This window comes from Gorilla gorilla, chromosome 11, assembly GCF_029281585.2.
Source record: "Gorilla gorilla gorilla isolate KB3781 chromosome 11, NHGRI_mGorGor1-v2.1_pri, whole genome shotgun sequence".
NCBI classification, from domain to species: domain Eukaryota; kingdom Metazoa; phylum Chordata; class Mammalia; order Primates; family Hominidae; genus Gorilla; species Gorilla gorilla.
This window is the reverse complement of record NC_073235.2, coordinates 141,171,047-141,184,794: the sequence shown is the minus strand read 5'-3', so window position 1 is coordinate 141,184,794 and position 13,748 is coordinate 141,171,047.

The window sequence follows — 13,748 nt, the reverse complement described above, 5'->3', positions numbered from 1 at the left end:
GCGCCCACTCCAGGAACTCGGCAGCCCAGGAGTGAGACGAACGTCTCCAGTCCGAGCTCGGCACGTGCAAATAGAGGCAGCGGATCTTGTACTGCCTGGGCCGGTTTCCGCCGCCCAGTAGTTACCATATTGCAGGGAGCGGGGTTCGATATGAAGGAAATGGTCAATAGCTCTTTCAATACCCTAAACCCACTCAGGCTGCCAACATCGCATTCTGCAGGGTAGTTTCCATTCCCTTAGTCAAAAAAAAGAGAAATCACTTAATATGAAACTACAAATGAGATTAATAGAAAGATTTTTAAAGTTTATTTTGCTCTGACTAGGACCCCAATAACTATATGTATCTGTTACATAAATGCAGCCCCGGAGTATTATTTCATGAAGCTTCAGAGTCCTCTAAATTCCTCGCCAGCCCCAGCCCTGTGAAAAGAGCAGAATTCAAGAACCGCAAGAGCATGCACTTGGCGGCACAGCCGTGCCGGTCACAGGGCCCTTTGTGCGACTGCACATACTTTGGCTTGGGGCAGAGAAAACGCTTTTGCCAAAAGGGTTATTATTACCTGAACCGTGATTCATGCGAGTGCTTCCCAGGAGGGGTGTTTTATTATGATTTCTCAGCTCTCAGCTCCTTCTTGCCCCCAAAGTGGGGCTGGGCTGCATTCCTGTGATACTGGGCTGTTCATAAAACACAAACGGTCCATTCACTGTGCCTCAGGGGCTGCTGGAGGATGACTCCTACCTCCCAGCCTGGCCCTCCAGCCACAGTCCTCGCCCCAGGGGAGCCGGCCTGGGGGTCCCTATAGTGAGCCTGGCTGCAGCGGCCGCATCCTGGCATCAAACCTCTTTTCCTCTGTTCTAAGTGGCCAACCTTCCACAGTCACAGAAAACAGCCATTATGGATGGCACTGCAGGACCCCCATTCCACAGGAAGGAAAGGAGGCCACCCCTGTACCGGGTCCCAGGACTGGGCACATGCGTGTGGTCAGGTCCCCTCAGTGTGTCCTGGCTGTGCCAATGGCACCATTGGGCTGGGCTGCTTCCGCCTTGCTCAGCCCCTAATGATGTCAAAGGAGGACACAGACTACGCACCGAGAAAAGGAATCTTACTCACAAGTAAGGTCTGCAGGAGGGTCAAGCTGGAGAAAGACGGCTCACCAGGAAACATACACCAGGTATTTAAAGATAAGACATAGGCCGGGCACAGTGGCTCACACCTGTAATCCCAGCACTTTGGGAGGCCGAGGCGGGCAGATCACGAGGTGAGGAGTTCGAGACCAGCCTGGTCAACATGGTGAAACCCCATCTCTACTAAAAATACAAAAATTAGCCGGTCCTGGTGGGCACCTGTAATCCTAGCTACTCAGGAGGCTGAGGCAGGAGAATCGCTTGAACCCAGGAGGCGGAGGTTGCAGTGAGCCGAGATGGCACCACTGCACTCCAGCCTGGGCAACAGAATGAGACTCTGTCTCAAAAAAAAAAAAAAAAAAAAAAGATGAGACACAGACAAGATCCCACAGCTATCACGTTTACAGCAGGTCTGTTCCTGCTTTTTGGTAGAAAAATGGCCATTTTTAACATGATTCTCCTACCTGGACAGTCAAAGCAAGTATTCCTACACCCAGCATTGCAGGAGTCAGAGAGACTTACAGCAAGTGCCCAGGTTTCTTTATCTAGGGGGCATGGAGCTTACGCCCCTAGAGCTGCCTGGGCCTCCAGCCTCACCCACCTCCACAACTCACTTCTCACAGCCCCATCTCTCTGCCCCACAGGCGCGAAGGGAGACCCGCTTTCTTCCTGAGGCAAGAACCCTCGTGCAGGAGCCCAGAGCCCAGTGGGAAGGGGCTTCCTGTGTGGCTGTGAGCTCTGGGGAGGATGAGGTGGCTCCCTCGAGTTCTGCCGCTCTCCCCAGAGATGAGGGCTTATTCCAGGAAACACGGCCCCATAGCTAGCTCGCCCAGGAGGAGGCCGCTCATCCGTCTGGAACACAGTGCCCTCCAACTCTCGGAGGGAGGGGGGCCTGCCCGAAAGAGGCTGGCCTTCCTTCTCTTCATCAGGACCACACCCTCCCAGGAGCCACCTGAGCATCACTGCCCCTCGCCCAGCCCCATCTCACCCTCGGACCTGCACATCCCACACGGCGGCCGCCAGCCACGGGAGGCCACCAGGCACATGAGACAAGGAAGCTGTCACAGATAGGCTACCAGTGTCAAAAGCAAACCACATGTCAAAGACTCGGGACGAAAAGGAAGCATGGTATCGCATTCACAATTTTATATTAATCATAGATTGAGACAGCATTTTAAACAGAGGGTTTAATAAAATACCTTGTTAGAGTGGATGGCCCCTGTTTCTTTTCACTGTTTTAATGCAGCATAGACACAGCAAGAAGAAGTCACAGCAGGTGCCATTAACAGACGTGGCCTGCATTTATGTGCAGTGTCCACCATTGCCCTAGACCATCCTGGCCACACTCAGCTCCATATTCACCCCCCAGCTCGGCACAGAGCACCTGCCCCTGCTGGTAACTGGGTCCAGAAGGTCAGAAACTCCCTGAAGAGTGGCCTCAGGGAGCCTGGATCGCAGGCCTTGTGTCCAGCTGGCCTCCTCCCTGGAACAGTCCCGAGACCTCCTTGATCGGCCCCTCTCCTGGTGCCCTTAGGGACCCACCTTTCCCCCAGTCCCCATGCTGCCAAGTTCCTCCCCAACCCCCTGCCTCCCCTTCATCAGAGAAACAGAAGCCTCCGCTGGAACCCCCTCCCGAGTGGCCCCTTGAGGACTTGGCCTAGCCTGGAATTGCCCAGGCCTCTGTAGGACCACCCCTCCCTGAGGGCAGGGCTCAGAGGGACTTCCTCCACCAGGCCTCCATTCAGCACCCCACTCGCTCCATCTCTACCCCGTACCCTGCTTCCTAGCTCTTAACTCCAATAGTCAATCTTCACTTATTTTTCATGAAGCCTCTGTCCTTCCACTAAAATACAAGCTCCCTGCAGGCCCAGACTTTCACTGCCCTTCACAGCCTGGAAGATGGACAGTGAGAGCCCCACGTGGCCCATGTCCCCACATCCCCATGTGCAAAGGTGCCTGTGTCTCAGAGGCTGAGGGGCTTTTCTGTCGCAGGCCTCCACCCACACTCGCCAGTCTCCCTAAGCTCCATCCACTCCCCTTCCCGTCTCCATGCTGCCCCATCCTGGGTCTCTCCCCTAGCCCACTCAGGGTCTCTCTCAGCCCTCTCGCTGTGTCTGCCTCTGCTGCCTTCTCCTCCAACCTCTTGTCTTCTGAGTGAAGTTACCTAAGTGGCAGTGTCCCCAGGGTCCACCCACTCCCTGCGTGCTCTCTCCAGGGAGCTCGTTGATGTCCATAGTTGAGCCCCCTGGGATCCTGAGGAGTGTTTTTGAGGGGATATTAAACTGGATTGGGGTGGGCACATTATCATGAGCTTACGGGACAGGCTGAAGTCAGCAGGTATTTCAAACCCTGCCCGGACTGTGGCTTCTCCCGCCTGGACAGGTAGCGACAGCTCTCCAAATCTGCGGTCCTCACCCATCAGGGTACCAGCTGCCTCCAGGGTGCCTGGGCCAGCACCACCCTCACAAGAAGCCAGGAGTCTACTCCGGACCGATGGCCACATGAGACCCTTGGAGAGCCAGGGGAAGGGTGGGGACAGGCTCACTGCCTCCTTCTCTCCGTAAATGCCTCTGCCTTTCTGTGGGATGTTGGTGGTTATGGTGCCAGGAAGGGAAGCACGTGGGATCTGCCACCTCCTTGACACCCTCTTCCTTCCAGCTGCGTGGAGAAGCAACTCACCTGTTCCCAAGATGCCAGTGAGCACACACAGGTCATTAAGCTCACCCGGTTCTCGATGCCACACAAAAAAATCCACACGCTAGCCTGGCTGCCTCCCATTGTTCAGAACCAGCCTGGTCCTCTGGAGCAGAGGCACCCGGATGTCCCATGGGCATCACAGCAGGACCCGCACGCCATCCTCCATCACCCCCTAAATCTGGTCCTCAGCAACACCCACTCTTCTGTCTGCTTTGCCGTCCAGTCCAGAACCTTCTCATCTTCAGCGCCTCTCAACCCTCAGCCAGCCGGTCTCCAGCCCTGCTCACTTAGCTCCTACGTATTTCCCGGATCCCCCGCCCAGCCCTCCTTGCCCTGCCCTAACCCAAACCCGGCAACTCACCACAACTGTGGCAGCCTCTCCCCATCTCTCGCTCCTTTTCAAAGCCTCCTTCCCAAAGGGTCCTCACAGAGACCTATGTCCATGGTGAGGCACCGTGAAAGTTGTCAGAAGCAAAATGGAGTTGCTTGTGTTTAAAAAAACCCTGACAAATAGAGCCAGGGAAGGGCACGGAGAGAGGGTTCTCCTGCACAAATGCCTGATAACAGAAACTATCACAAAAGACTGCAAAAACCACCACCCAGGCCGGGCACGTTGTCTCACACCTGTAATCCCAGCAGTTTGGGAGGCTCAAGAAGGTGGATCACTTGAGGTCAGGATTTCAAGACCAGCCTGGCCAACATGGCGAAACCCTGTCTTTACTAAAAATACAAAAACTTAGCCGGGCATGGTGGTGCACGCCTGTAATCCCAGCTACTTGGGAGGCTGAGACAGGAGAATCACTTGAACCCTGGAGGTGGAGGTTACAGTAAGCCAAGATCGCACCACTGCACTCCAGCCTGGGTGATAGAGTGAGACTCTGTCTCAAAAAAAAAAAGAAAGAAACCCACCACCTTGCACAAAGGCTGTGGCACAAAAAAATAATTATGTGAGGACATCTGCCCACAACTGTCTGACCAGCCTTGGACTGGCATCGCCCTTGTGACTGATCTCTGTAGCCATGGATAATTACCCCAAAACAATGACATAATCCTCCTCGTCTTAGTAACCAGTGTCTTTTCCCTCCCTGAGTGTACACATGGCTTACTCTGGCACATGTGCTCCCACTGCAGTGCTCCATTCCGAGATACAGTCCACTTTCTTTCAGAGTCTCTGTCTGTTATTTAGGTTAACAGGACCTGGCGCTTTGGGGGTTATACCATCCTGTGAGCTCCCATTCACCCACAGGATAAAAGTCCAAATGTTTAGTTAGTTTTTGAAAAAGAAATATGTCTCTCAATATCTAAAGTCAGGAATTTACTATGAATCTATGTACCCTAGAACTTAAAGTATAAAAAAAAAAAAAACTTCGTCTTCCTTGAACGTCCTCCTTGCTAAGTAAGCTCAGATTGCCCCAGGAATGAGATACATCAGTGGAGAAGAGAAGTTCTCTGCAAGGAACCAGTGCTAAGAAAAGGCCCGAGGCATCAGCTCCAGCACCTTCCATCCAGACACCGTCCTCCAAGTAGACGCTTGGCTACTAATACCAAATTGCACAGACTGACGCCCACCACCTCTCTTAGGAGCAGTGGAGAGCGATGTTCCTAAAACCTGCATGAAGAGAATCTGAGTGATTGAAAGATATTCTAGGCACAAGAAAGGGTCTTCTAGGCGCTCGGTCCAAGTCCTGGTGAAAAGAACAGGATCTGGACTGATGCCCAGCGTGAGAGCACTTAGGATGGGCTGCCTGGAAGGTCCAGCCCTTTAATCGTAACAATTAGGAAACTGAGGTTCAGAAAGGGCGGCTGGCTTTCCCAAGCCAGTACAGCTGCCTAGTGGCAGAATCAGATTACAGCTGCGGTTTGAGGGTGATTCCCTTTTTTCCCCTATTTTATTGTTTTTTCAGTAACATCGGTGGAAGCAGAATGGAAGAAACTGGAACGTAATACTCATCTGCTTTTGCTCAGCTTGGAGCAGGGAAAGGAGGAAGACGCCAAGGAGGAGGAAGCGGACATGGACATGCAGGCAAAATAGAACCCGGTTCCTTGATTTGTGCGGATATGTGGTAGGGGTAATATCCAGGCACATATTTTTCCCCCAGTTTTGAAAAAGGTGGTAGGACAATGACCTGGGATGTGGAGACTCTGCCATGCATGAATCAAAACCAGTGTTCCCTGGAGTGGCCCAGTCTGGGGAAGGGCTTGCCTGGCCTTTCTGTGTCATCACAGTCTCTGCCTCCCTTTGACCGCGAGGCAATGGAAAAGACCCTCTCTGTGAATATGAGGTGGGCAATTGTATGTTTTCCCATGAGAATGTCACTAGAGGGACAGAGAAGAGCCGATAATCTTGTGAGAGCAGCATGCTGAGCACGCGGAGTTTGTCTGCAAGTCAGCACCTCGCACATGTTTGATGCGTGAATGAATGGCGTGAGAGCATCCAGGAACCCAAACGACATCATTGTTCCCCAGAGGCAAATGGCATGGATTGTCTTTGTGACAGCAATAATGACAGGAGAGCAAATAGGGATCCCCTCTCTTCAGCCATGTGGCCGCGGCCTGTGTCACAGACAGACAAGCACACAGGAGCAGAAACGCAGGCGTGCGGAGAGAGGGCCAAGGGTTTGGGGACTCCGCAGGTCTTGCCACCTCCACATTTCATCTTCAGAATACACTGACCCAGCCTCCCTCCTGTGCGGCCCAGAAAAGGAAGTGCAATAAAAAGGGCTAAGGTCGTTTTCAGCGTCCTTCTGAGTCTGGAAACCTCATCGCTGCCTCCCTTCCTAGGATGGTTCAGGTTAGATGAGCAGAGACAGGAAGCCTGTGGCCTGCACGGGCTGCCGGGAGAGCAGAGCCTGCACCTCGCCCACCTGCACGCTCACCTCCTGCGCTTTCCCTATCTGCTTGAACACTTAAGCAGACCTTCTGGGAGGGACTTCTGGTACGAAAAACAGTCACTGGACCAGCTCAAAGCCAGAGCCAAATACGAAGGGGGACGCGCAGGTTCCATTTCTCAGGTATTAATTGTGTGAAATACACAGGGTTGCGATTGTTCTGTTCCTTTCCTCGCATCAGCCCTCCTAGGGCTGAATGAATGTAAACATACAAAGCTGCATGGGAAATTCCGGCCAAAATATTTACATAGAGGTTTATAAGCAAAAGAGCTGTGCTGTGGCTTAGAACTGTTGCCACTGGCCCGTTGAGTCCTTGCTCAGATGCATTTCAGCTTTAAGGCAGCCTTCTGCTTATTCTCTAATTTCTTCAACCTAACTACTCTGTAGCACTTGGTGAAACACGATTGCATTTTAATTTTTCTGATTATCAAGGAAATGTATGTGGATATTAGCTTCCAGGAAGGTGAAGCAGACCTACTTTCCGTTTTCCTCTGCTAAGTACAACTAAAAGCCCTGGACGTTATATATAAACCAAACATGATAACACCCTGGGTAGGGTGTGGCGGCTCACGCCTGGAATCCCAGTACTTTTGGAGGGTGAGGCAGGAAGATCACCTGAGCCCAGGAGTTCGAGACCAGCCTGGGCAACACAGCAAGACCCCATCTTTACAAATAACAATAAAAAATTAGCCAGGCATGGTGGTGCACTCCTGTAGTCTGAGCTACTTAGGAACTGAGGCAGGAGGATCACTTGAGCCCAGGAGTTCCAGGCTACAGTGAGCTATGATCATGCCACTGCACTCCAGCCTAGGTGACACAGCAAGAACCCATCTCAAGAAAAGAAGAGAAAGAAAAAGAAGAAGGGAAGGGAGGGGAGGGGAGGGCTCCGAAAGGTAGAGCGAAGAAGGTGGACCAGCTAGGAACTTTAGGATCCAAGGAAGGACACAAGGGTGGGTTCCCTGGCTTTTCTTTTTGTCTTATATATCCCAGACTTAGAGATAAAGAAGTCTGCCACCCAGAAATATTATCAGGCACAGAACACAAGAACTCCAACAAAAGCTTTCTCTCTTTAGCCAAAGAATCAAGAAAGGTGCAGCCTCACAGGGCAGAAAACTGAGACGATAACTGCTCTCCAGCCAAACGCTGCAGGGAAGACTGTGGACCCACCTCATACTGAGAGCAAGGGCCGAGTGGGGAGCCCCAGGCTTCCACCCTCAAGAAGTTTTAACAAGGCACAGCTCTCCCTCCCCAACCAGGAAGGGGAGATCTTTAACACAACCCGGGGAAAACAAGGCTACCCCCACCATAGTATCAATGGTGCCAGGGCAGTGTCAAAAAGGGCCAGCTAAGAAGAAGGGTTAGATAAGATCCAGACCCTCATAGCATAAAATGAAACTGTCCAGATTGCAAGTAAAAATCCCTCATCATACCAAGAACCAGGAAGATCTCAAACTAAACGGGAAAAGACAGCCTGTAGATGCAGACTCTGAGGCAACAGAGATGCTAGAATTGACAAAGATTTTAAAGCAACCATGATAAAAATGCTTCAAGGAGCAATTACAAACATGACTGAAACAGACGGAAATTGAAAGCTTCAGCAAAGAAACAGAACATACCTTCTAAATGGAAATTTATGAATTAAAAAGTAATAACTACAATATAAAGCTCAGTGGGTAAACTCAACAGCAGAAGGGAGAAGCCAGAGAAAAAGGTCAGTGAACAGAAAGACAGCACAACAGAAATCACCCACGTTAAACAGTGGAGAGAAAATGAACTGAAAAGAGACAGACAGAGAGGCAGAGTCTCAGGGGCCTGTGGAACAATAACAAAAGACCTCCTATTCATGTCACTGAAGTCCTGGAGGGAGAAGAGAAAAGGGGAGAGGCTAAACATCCATATTTTTTGAAAATATAATGGCCAAAAACACCCCCAATTTGGAAAAACACATAAACCAACAGATTCAAGAAACTGAGAAAACCTCTAACTGGATAAACCCAAAGAAATACATGCCAAGATACATCATAGTTCTGAAAACTAAGGACAAAGAAAAAAAATCTTGAAAATAACAGAAGAAAAATAACATCTTACTATAGGACAAAAAAAAGACAATTAAAATTGTAACAGATTTCTCGCCAGAAACCAAGGAGGCCAGAAGGAAGTAGCAAAATATTTTTCAAGTGATGGGGGAAAAAATCAAACTGTCTGCCCAGAATCCGATACTCAGGGAAACTATCCTTCAGGAAGGAAGGAAAAATTGAAAATAAGGAGAATATGTCATCAGCAGACCTACCTAGAAGAATGGCTAAAAGAAAATGCTCTAATCAGAAAGAAAATAATAAAAGAAGGAAACTGAGAACATCAGGAAGGAAGAAAAACACACATAAGAAAATATATGAATAAATACAATAGGCTTTCCTTCTCCTGAGTTTTCTAAATTATGTTTCATCATTGAAACGAAATTATAACACTGCATAATATGGTTCTAAATAGATTTGAAGGAAATACTTTAAAGCAATTCTGTCGAAAATGGAGAGTGGTAAAGGAAAATACAGAGAAGTAAGGCTTCTACCCTTCATTCAGTTTAGCAGAGAGAAAGCTGTTCAACCTTGTCTGCACTTGGCATCCAGCGCCGGGACAACAGTGGCCCCACCCACATACTACTAAGGGTCAAAATCTCCATCCTAGGGGCTCATGAGGCCCCTCTCCACCAGAGGAAGCAGAGCCCACACTGCTGGGTAGAATCCCTTTTCCTGGCAGAGGGCTTTCTACCACCTCTTCAAATCAGGGGGAAAGCCATATGCCTCTTGCTGAACATCACCTGGGAAACCAGAAACTAGGGCAGCCTGAAATTGCCCCCTGAATCCAAGAGGTTGAGTCTGTCTGGGGAATGACTGGGGAACCATGTAAAAGAGTCATCTCCACCTGCCTAAGTTTTGTATTAGCCAGTCACTACTATTAGCTTCTCGCTGGCCTCACTGAGGCTATCCTGATACCACGGATTCATGGGCCCCTAAGCTGAGGCCAAGGTATGGGCTCAGGGTATGGTCAGTCTGAGAGTTCCCTGTGCAGGCACCACTGCGGTGGGAAGCAGAATCATAGTCCAAATGAAGAACAAGAACGTGAGAATAAGGAAGAGTCAGTGCCCCATAGTCATGAGCAGGAAGGAGGACATGTGAGGCATGGATGTCCTAAAGGGATTCCGAGTAATTGTATGGAGAGGGGTCTTGGGAAGCGAGTAGCTGAAGGGGAAGGGAAAGGGTACAGGATCTTGGGTGAGCCCAGTCAGTGCTTCCCCAGCCACCAGCTGGCTTGTGTACAAAACAAGATGGCTACCTTGCATCAGAGAGGTGATTTCTGAACTCCCACTCTTCCCCTATGGGAATAGGGGTAAGGCGGGATCAGTTTCAAAGAATCTGCTGTTCAGACAGCAAATTCTCTTTTAAAATAGGCCAGGCACAGTGGCTCATGCCTGTAATCCCAGCACTCTGGGAAGCCGAGGTGGGAGAATTGCTTGAGCCCAGGAGTTCAGGACCAGCCTGGGCAATGCAGCAAAACCCTGTCTATACAAAAAAAATGTTTAAATTAGCTAGGTGTGGTGGTGCCTGCCTATACTCCCAGCTGCTCCGGAGGCTGAGGCAGGAAGATGTCTTGAGCTCAGAAGTTCTAGGCTGCAGTGAACCATGATTGTGCCATTGCATTCCAGCCAGCGTGACAGAGCCAGACCCTGTCTCCAAAATAAAATTTTAAAAAATAGGGGCCATGGGGACAAAATGAATCTGAATTTTTAAGAGGTGAGCTGAGAGAGGATGCTAAATCTTGAAGCATCCCTGGTTTGATAACAGGTCTGAAGACAAGATTTCAGAGGCGGGGGATGACAGCGGGAAGAAATATGGCGTGGAACAGCGGATCCCTCTGTATGACCCCAGTGTGCTGGGATAGCACACCTGGAAGCTTGAGCCTGGTTTCTCCTGGACTTCACCCCATGCACCTTTTCCCCTTGCTGATTTAAATCTGTATCTTTTCATTGTAATAAACAGTAACTGTGAGCATCCAGCTTTTCCCGAGTCCTGTGAGCCTTTCTGGTAAATCATTGAGCATGAGGATGGTCTTGCAGGCCCCCTCTACTCAGAGCTGGTTTATGAGGTCCCAGAGTGGCTGAGCTCTGTCAGTGTAGAAGCACTTCCTCTGGCTGCACCCATTGTCACTTGCTGAGAGGTCACATGTGCTGCCCACTCATTCATCCAGGACTGGCCTCCTCCAGTGGGCCAGGTGATCCCTTCCTGCCCCCTCTACAGCAAGGTCTCACCCTGCTCAGAATCCTGGGCCTGCAGGGGAACCTGAGGCTGCAGAGGGAAATAGGACTGAGAGGGCTTGAGAACCACTGCTGTAGAAGCATTTAAGCAATTGTCTGTCCAGCCATTTTCATTTCTTCACATCTACCTTTTGTTTTCTTTATCAGAGTGGTACCTGCACACACACATGTGCCACAAAAGCCAACTTCCAAGAGGTACAAATGAATAAATATCCCAGAATGCAGCCAAGGAGCTTCAACTGGGCAGATGTGCAATGGACCAGAGCTCAAGGCAATGACGAGCCCCCGCCATGCCCAATGCACAGGGAAGGCGGGCGTCAGAGAGGACTTTAGCTCCACGTGGAGGTCTGCAAGCCCAGGCTGAGCAGGACCGTCTCCGCTCCGGCAGGCTCACTGTGGTGGCCCAAGGTGCCCCTGAGCTCAGCCTTCACCCCGCAGATTCCTTGGGGAGGCCCTGGAGCAGCTGGGGGTCTCTCATGCTCTCTCTCCTAACAGGCCAAAGAACCATCCAGGCCCCAGTGTAAGCTTGGGGTGGCCCAGCAGGTTGAGGGGCTCTCATCCTCCTGCAGAAGCGTGGCATTAGAGCCCGGACGTCAGACACAGGGTAGGGGCACATCTTCCACCTCAGGGTCTCCGGCAGTCTGTGAGGGCCCTGCCACAACCACAGTGTCTAGAGCAAGGCTTGGCACAGAGATGCCCATCCAACCACAAACAGAGTAGGTCACTGCAGAGAGAGGAGGAGGCAGAAGATGGAGAAAAATCTTGCCCAAAAGAAAAAGGGCTCAGGAATCCCGGAGCTGGTCGTTCCTATTTCCTGTGGATGCGGGGAGCCCAGCAAGCCCCCTGCAGAGAGCACAGCTCTGAGCGCCTGAGCACATCACAGCACTTCATTTTCGGTCCCACAAGACCATATGTTTTTAAAATCTCCTTGTGCACATGGAGGGGACTGAGACATTTAGAGAACTTCCTTCAAAGCAAGCAACTTCCTCCAGGCTGGAAAAATGCAGTGAAGGGGCTAAGCTCAAGTCTGTGAGGACCCCAGGCATCGCGGTTTGATCAAAGTCATGAAGAAAAAATTGATTTGATTTACCCCATCCACCAGTCATTCATTCATTCTTTCATTTATTCACACCCCTTCGAATCTGAGGACCTTCCGGGGCTCCAGCATCTACCCAGTTCCCACGGCTGTATCAGCCGCTGGAATGGGAGTCACACCCGCACCCCCCCCTTCAGATGGAGGTCAACCCTGGGACAGATGAATTCCCCATTTCAAATCTTCCTACAAAATGCTGCAGGCAATGTATCAGCAGGCAGGTCCCGCCAAGGGGGCATTAGTGCAGTGGGCATCCATACTCTCCCGGGTCCATATTCTTTGGGAAACATCTGGAGGCTGACTGGTGCGAGGCTGTGACAGGAGCCACGTGGGCCAAGGGTGCCCAGGAGGAACAACTGCCTGGGTCACTGCCTTTCTCCAGGGCTTTCTGAGAGGTGGCCTTTGGGCCCCAGAGGGAGGGAGGGAGTTGGCAGGAAGGAGAAGTTTGTCAAGACTGACGATGGCCAGAGCCAGTAACCCTCAAACTGTGGTCAAAGTGCAGCCTCTCTCACCTTTCCATAATTCTAGACACTTGGTAAGAATGTGGACTCCACCTCAGGCCTGTGCCATGTAGGCCAAGGGTGCAGCCAATTAGAATCAACTTTTGGACCAAGCAGTGGCGGGGAGGGAGGCCCCTCCAAACAGAAACCAGCCACCTGGAGTGTACGAGGCGCCCCTGTCCTCTGAGTTGACTCAGCCCATGTGCAGGATGCTAGCATTTAACCTGAACCGTACGCCAAGAGCCTCTGTGCAGGGAGACATCTGTCTACCCTTCCCATCTCTGGCCCCCTAGACTGTTCTGGAAAAATTCCTGCATCCAAAGGTACCTCCTTGATGAGGCCCAGCCTCCTCATGAGGGCTGTAGGCCCCAGGACACTGACATTTCACCAAGGGAGCCAGAATCCCCAGCCCAGGACCGAGCCCTGCTCAGGGACCTACAGGACAGCCCAGCAAGACACCTGCACGTTACATCTCCTTATCTCTCTCTGGGTCCCTGGAGGGAACATCCCAGGAGGGCAGGATCAGGGCTGTCCCTTTTGCCCAAAGCCTTCCACTGTGGCTGGCGCTCAGGAGGTGCGCATGGGGTTGTGCCAGCTTCCTGGAACTGCCATTACAGGTTGCCACACACCAAGGGGCTCCAAACAACATCCTCTCACAGTTCTGGAGGCCAGATCCAAAACCCAGGTGTCAGCAGGCCTGCTTCCTCCCAGAGGCCCTGAGGGAGAGCCCGCTCCGGCCGCTCCGACATCTGAGGGCTGCCAGCAGCCCTCGGGGTACCAACCTCGGCCTCATCCTCACACGGGCTCTTCCTTTGTGTCTCCAGGTCTCCCTCTCCTTTCCCTTTTAAGGACACAGACACTGGACTTATGGCCCAACCTACTCCGGCATGACTCTAGCTTAACTTACTTACATCTGCCAAGACCCTATTCCCAAATAAGGTCACACTCACGGGTAACTTGGGCTAGGACTTCAACGTACCCCCGTGGGGGCCACAATTCAACCCCCTACAAGATCGACTGAAGGAAGGAACGTGGTCCCAGCCCCAGGAGGAATCTTCTCAGGTGCTCAGCCTCCCTGGACTTTGCCAAGGCCGCCCCCAGGGCCTCCTGCGCAGGAAGAATGAGCGCATAGG